General features: G+C 43.5%; 1 protein-coding gene across 4 annotated transcripts in view; it reads right to left on the reverse strand.

Moving 5' to 3' along the window:
* The window catches only part of PPARG (peroxisome proliferator activated receptor gamma), a 131,449-nt gene extending 126,017 nt beyond the window's left edge, over positions 1–5,432 (reverse strand). Inside the window, exon 1 of one of the 4 annotated variants that reach the window (XM_047744457.1) lies at positions 5,306–5,432. The gene's annotated coding sequence lies outside the window, so the exon portion shown is untranslated. Of the gene's footprint in view, positions 1–4,344; positions 4,465–5,305 lie in introns of those variants that run through there. The other 3 variants (XM_047744477.1, XM_047744447.1, XM_047744467.1) reach the window with 3 other exon arrangements.
* Between the last annotated feature and the right edge of the window lie 975 nt (positions 5,433–6,407).

The following is a 6,407-nucleotide window of genomic DNA, read 5'->3' on the forward strand; positions in this document are numbered from 1 at the left end:
GGGGAGAAGGGACTCAGTACACCCGGTCACAAAAAAGATTTTCAAATTGAGAATGGCCTGGTCCCTGGAAGAGCTGAAGCTACAGCCATGACTGAGAAAGCGCAGCTACTATGACGAGAGCAGACTCTAATATTGCTCCCTACTCCCCACCCCAAAAGGGAACCCACGGAAAAGGGAACACTCACCTATAGGCACTGGCCTAAACCTTTCTTTGCCCTCTGTCTCCTCACCCCTTTAGTCATGTCCCTACATGGGCTCTGCAGCTCCACATTCCAGGAACAGAATGGGGTTCAGACCTGGATCCCAGTCCCTTACTTTCTTGTAGAGACGCTTCACAATAAAATGCATTAATTAATAATTTGTAAGTAGAATTTAAAATGATTATTTGGATGATGCATGATTAATTACATGCTTGTCCAATTATGCCCTACTAGTAAACTGGGGGGGGGGGCGCTATTAAGAGGCATCCTCAGTTTCAAGCTTCTATAAGCCTATTTTTGGATATAGCTTGTTAGGAAAAGACCCAGTTTTTACAAGTACAGGTCACTGTTTAGTCTTTTAGTCTGAGATACCGAATTGTCATTTGATCCGAAGGTTCATAGGCCTCATGATAAAACAAACCTGCTCCTGGGTAACATACATTAAGTACCCACAGCATGCGCCATAAAAATACATAAAGAACAGAACTTTATCAAATAAAAGCACAATCTACACTTAGACCGCAATAGACATGCAATGTTGACAAAAGAGGATTCAAACTGTGTCTACAAAGGACTCACAAAGATAATAACAGTAAAACAACAACAACAAAAAATAGTCATCTGATTTTTTTATCCAAAATCACCAGGAAATAGGAAATACAATTTTATTATTATTTTTTTTAAAGATTTTATTTATTTGACACAGAGAGAGAGATCCCAAGTAGGCAGAGAGGCAGGCAGAGAGAGAGAGGCAGAAGCAGGCTCCCTGCTGAGCAGAGAGCCCGATGCGGGGCTCGATCCCAGGACCCTGAGATCATGACCTGGGCTGAAGGCAGAGGCTTAACCCACTGAGCCACCCAGGTGCCCCAGGAAATACAATTTTAAATTGAATATGAAATATTTCCAGAAACATTTAATAGATTGATCACCCCCCAGCAAACATTATCTTTAGCTCATTCTTTATTATTGTGGGTTTTTTTTTTAAGTATGCTCCAGGCCCAGTGTGGAGCCCAATAGGCTTGAACTCACAACCCTAAGATAAAGACCTGAGTTGAGATCAAGAGTCAGTTGTTCAACTGACTAAACCACCCAGGCACCCCTCTTCAGTTCATTCTTAATAATGACCTCAAAATTTGTGCCAAAGTGAATCATCAGCATTTGTAGAAGAGTTGACATAATGCCCATGAAGGTTCTCTTTTATCTACTCAGTTAAATTCAGGGCAAGGTCATATCTTTTAAGATACACAGTTTTGCTGATAAAGTTTTAAAATCATACAAAAAAAAAAAAAAGCATAGAACAGTAATTGCAATACTTTTCCCATTTCACAGATGAGGACATGGACAGTCAGAAAGTAGATGGCCATTACCACCCTAACTGCATGGGAGCTCATCTGATCTTGGAAACTAAGCAGGGTCGGGCCTGCTTAGCAATGGGAGGGGAGAAAAAGTACAAATGACTCACCCCATTGTAATAACTAAACAGTGAGAAATGTAAACATTTATATTCTGAATTAAATATTCAGTATTAAAATGTTGACATGTATTGATTGTTGAAGAAAAATATTTCTTATATAAACTTAAAAAAAACAAATAATACATGTATATACTGTATACTTTATACTACTATTGGTGACAGTTTTTGGCTTAACATCTATAAAAGTTATCTCCAAAATATGGCCTATTGTATTTGAATCAATTTCCTTCTAACAACTCATGTAAGTATTTTAGGTAAATAAATATTAAAACACGACATTTTTATTAAATAAGCTCTAAAACATATGCCATATAACTTCTCAAAATATACCTCTGTATTGTGATAAAATACAAATAGTAAATAAACTCTAGGAAGATTTCAAATAATCGTCAATTTAAAATTTTTATCTAGAATGTTATGAAACTAACTGAAGTACGATATGTAGGAGCTGTCTACACTTTCAAGATGGCTATTCACAGATCTTACGGTTCTTTGGTGGAGTTAAATTATATCAGTTTCAAAGGACCTTCATAAGCACTTTAAACCGCTGCCCTTTTTGTTGTTTTTAGGCCTCAACTACCCTAACGTTGGGATCTGCTAGGAAAAATAAGAAAAGCAACTTAGAAGTTCAGTTTGTTTTTAAGGTGGGGAGCATATGTTTACATTTATAGACTTGCGACTTAAAACAAGTTTTCTTGATTAGTGATTTTTTAAAAATCCTCTACAGCTGGTATTTATTTAGTGGAAACCTGTGAGACCAAAAACGTTTTCTAGCACATTTTGCTACACCTTAGGACATATATTCCCAAGTTCAAGTGAAAATGAATTCATCAGGTCACCCACAAATTAGAAGGATGACATTTTCTGTGTTATCCATTAACATATAGATACATACATACATCCTGTGAAAGAAGTAAAAATATAGGAAAACATTTGTAAAGTATTAATTTAACACTTTTTCCATGCTTCATGAAAGTCTGTTGTTATTAACCACTTCACAATCTGAAAACTAAATGAAATATATCAATACTGGTGTACATTTTCACAGCAGTGGCTGTCACACAGCTTTCACATGCATAATTATCTTCATAGTTAAGATTAGTGGCAAACATCTTATTTTCAGAGAATTACAGAAGAGAGAAAATAAGTATTTGTTTATAGTCCTCTAACTTACTAAAAGCAATTAGCTGTGATCTGTATTGCATTTCTAATTCATATTCCTAAAGTCGGACTTTGTCTCTTGTATAAATTTTAAATGTCAGAGGATTTTGAAATTAACAGTGATTTTTAAAAATTATGACATATTGTTTAAACGTAATTCTGAAATATATACAGAAGCGAACACTAAGGAAATTTATCCCTTTAAAGAAAACTGTAATTATTAAAAATAACCAATCACAAAAATATTTTCAAAATATTTTAAGTGTAATAAAGAATATGATGCTAGCGGACACTTGAGTTTTACTTTTTAAAAATTACATTCTTTTAAATTTAAAAGAATGAAAAAACAATGCCCAAAAGTCTTAGCCCAGAGTTCTTCAAATCTTTATACGCCAACAATGCCATGCTGTTATAGCTTTTATAAAGACTAGAAACTATTCAATGTGAAAAAGAATATTTAAAAATGAAATAACCACTTTTTTTCCTGTCGCAGTGAATTATAAAAGATTGAGATGGTCCCTAGTTGATTCTAAGATGTTTAAAGATATAATTATTAGCAAGTGAAGTATCACATATCATATAATATAAATAAAGGAGAAAAATTATGTGAAGTACTCAGTAGGCAAAAACAGATGGTTTAGTAACAAACTTCATTTTTTGGCTAACACGACATTAGTTTTAAATTTTAATTATTAAAGAATACTATGGCACTATATTAACTGCAGAATGAATCTATGAATCTGACTGAAAACAGACAACACAAAAAAATTATGTTAAAACTTGAACAGGTTCTCTTGAAACATCCCTAAGAATGCTAACTGGTAACATGTGTGTCTCCCATAAAACATTCATAAGAGTGCGATGTACTCTTTAAGAGAGAAGCCCCAGGTAATGTCTATGTCAATCTCTATACCAGAAGGGTTTCCTAAATCATCTAACACCATCAGTTTGGTTCTACTTTTAGTCAGTGATCGATCCCTTAGCTATAGATGGGAGACTGCCAGAGCACACCTGAGATTTGTGGGAAAAGATGTGCCTGGGTACTTTTAAAGAGTAAGTTATTTCACTGTTCTCTCAACATCTCTGGTTAAAATCTGTTTCACGAATGATAAAAAACAGCTGACATTAAAATAATGGACTTCAAAAGGAGGAGCTTCTCCAGCAGTAGGGTTCCTGCAACTCAGTTCAGCATCTTTCCTGGTTTTGTTTTCAGATAATATAAACAAAATTAATTTTACATTTCATCCCCCAAACTTGAAAAGGAAAAACAAACTTTAACTTCTTCCTGACAGATCACTATTTTTTTTACTTTATTTCTCCTAAAATTGACACTACTTTTCCCAAGACAATGGTGAATTATCCTTAGACCCAAGTGATTTCGATTCTTAGGCTCAAACAAGAGCACAGCCAAATTCTAACGCTATACTACAATCGTCGTCGTCATCATCTCGCAAATTTTGGACACACCAACACATTTCAACAAAACGCAATCAGAGTGAGGCGACTCACCTAAGCAACGGAAGCTAACAAGAAGAATTTAGAAATGCAGCCTTCTGAACACCAGCAGAGGTAAAGGCCCCTTCTTTACCTAACAACTGACCTTATATAAAAGCAGCGAATAGGTTACTCCCAGTTTCTGCCTCCTTACCTTAGGCTCCTCCCCAAATACCGAGGCAGACAGTACCACAACCACACACCCACTTCCCACCCCCTGCATTCAGGGACCTGTGCTTTCTGTTTAAGCTACCTGCCTCTCGCTACCTCAGGGAGAGTACACAGAGCGGGCAGAGAGGCGCGGCACGTGTGGGAACCCCCAGCCCGGCGATGCCACCTTTCCAAACACGGGGGTGGGGCGGGGGACGCACGCCTTCTCCATCCCCTACAACCCCAGGGAATCCGGCCCACATCCCAGCCTCTCCACTAGGCTGACGGCCAGCTCAGCGCTCAAGGGCACCGGGGCTAGGTGACCTCGAGGGTGCCCCTCGCTTATCTGTCACCCCGACCCTCACAGAGACCGCCGCCAGGGCTCTCGAGACCGAGCACGAGACTCCCCGGCAGCGGGACGGAGAGGCACCGCAGCCCGCGTTTCGGTCCCAAAGTTCCCCTCGAGCGCCTCCCGAACGCCTGCGCACCCCCGCTGGGAACTCGGAGGTCCCTGGTTCTCTCAGACCCCGACCAGGCGCTCCCTCGAAGGAGCCTGTCCCGGGAGCGCCGGACGCACGCCCGGCGTGTCCCGGTGCGCGGCCGCCGCTCCCTGTGGCGCGTCTCGCGTGCAGCCCATGCCCTCCACCGCCCGGCCGGCTCGCTCTGTGCCGGGACACCTCAGCGCGTCCGCGACCCTCAGCCGGGACCTGTCCGCCCCGGTCCCCTCCGACCTCGACGCCGCAGCCCCGGCCCTCCTCGGGCTCCGACCCCTCTACGCTTCCCCACCCTCCAGGCCCCCAGCGCCGCCCCGCACCCCAACACTGACCTGCGGCGGCGGCAGCGCCCGTCTCCGGCGTCCCGGCGGCCGACCCGAGCGCCCCAGGCGGCGACTCCGACGCGGGCGCGGGTTACCGCTCCGAGTGCGGTCGGCCCCGCCTGCCCAAGGCCGAGCCGGGCCGGGGGCGGGCGCGGCGCGGCGCGGGGGCGGAGGCGGGCGCGAGGCGGGGGCGGGGAGCGCGCGGCGCGGGGCGCCAGCCGCGTGGCGCACAGTAGGGCCCCTGGCCGCGGGGGTTGCCTTGGCGCGCGCCCACTCGATCCGGCCTCGCTTGTTTCTCCCAGCCGCCGCTGGGAGGCGGCCCAGAAATGGTCCCATTTTACCTAGCCGGCACCTGGACAGAGCTTAGAGAGGTGCCCACGGTCACGTCTGGAATCAGTCCGAGGTGCGGGATTCCGGAGCCCACCTTCCGTCTCCACTGCACTGTGCCTCACCCTTCGCCCTGCGAGATTTCTTTTTTCCAAGTTGTTATTTTTAATGACATTCTTTAAAAAAATTAAATCATATTTAGAAACATCTGGATTTTAGCTGAGGGCCCAATGGCGCTGCGCACTTTCAGCGCCCCCCTTTTGCATTTGTACTTCACAGCGGTGCTCATTAGTCCCTTAAAGTGACTGAGTTTTAGTTTTAATCATTAAAAGCATTTCTTAAACTCATTAACAGAATTTCTTGAATTCTTTAGCGGTATTTCCTCCACTGAGGGATCAGGACACATGTAGTGGGGTGAGGGTGGGGGGAAAGCAGGGCTTGGGAATCTCAACTTCTCACGTTGCAGAAGCAGTTTGGGGCATGCTGCCTCCTAAATGTACTGCGTAGTCTGCGGGCCGCTACTTTTCGTGCCGCTGTCCGTGTCGACCTGTCCAAGAGGGGTCACAGATGCCCAGTCAGAAAGCCTCTGGTCTTCTGGACTTGAGGCCATACCTTCTGTCCCTCCTTCCCATCTCATGTACTGAGCATCCCGTTCTCGGCCTGGTCCTCCTTGAGGAAGCAAAGATGAATAAAGTTACTGATTTCAAGAAGCTTATTGATTGCTTGTCCAGATGCTCGCTAGTCCTTTCACATCTTAACTCTTTGGGAATGCTTGGTTCTTTTC

Source organism: Lutra lutra, chromosome 1 (genome assembly GCF_902655055.1).
Source record: "Lutra lutra chromosome 1, mLutLut1.2, whole genome shotgun sequence".
Lineage (NCBI taxonomy): Eukaryota > Metazoa > Chordata > Mammalia > Carnivora > Mustelidae > Lutra > Lutra lutra.